Below are 365 nucleotides of genomic sequence, written 5' to 3' on the forward strand. Positions count from 1 at the left end.
CTTGCTCTCAGTTGTTGAAGCCCTAAGACTGGCAAGAGCGGATTCCAAATCTTCAATACTTATCTTGCTGGATCCGTCCACTGCTTTTGGCACGGTTAACCACCAGATCCTTCTGTCAACCCTATTGGCAAAGGCCATCTCAGGAACCGCACTCCAGTGGTTTGAGTCTTACCTCTCAGATAGGTCCTTCAAGGTATCATGGAGAGGTGAGGTGTCGCAACATCTAACTACTGGGGTGCCTCAGAGCTCAGTTCTTGGACCACTTCTCTTCTCTGTCTACATGGCATCACTAGATTCTGTCATTCAGAAACATTGCTTTTCATATCACTGCTATGCTGATGACACTCAACTCTACCTCTCATTTC

The 365-nt window shown here is 46.8% G+C and overlaps 1 protein-coding gene across 1 annotated transcript in view; it reads left to right on the forward strand.

The window, feature by feature from the left end:
• LOC107667421 (splicing factor 3A subunit 3-like) overlaps positions 1–365 on the forward strand; it is a 15645-nt gene that overhangs the window by 852 nt on the left and 14428 nt on the right. The window lies entirely within an intron of this gene.

This window comes from Sinocyclocheilus anshuiensis, unplaced genomic scaffold (assembly GCF_001515605.1).
Source record: "Sinocyclocheilus anshuiensis isolate Anshui unplaced genomic scaffold, SAMN03320099.WGS_v1.1 scaffold1935, whole genome shotgun sequence".
NCBI classification, from domain to species: Eukaryota; Metazoa; Chordata; class Actinopteri; order Cypriniformes; family Cyprinidae; genus Sinocyclocheilus; species Sinocyclocheilus anshuiensis.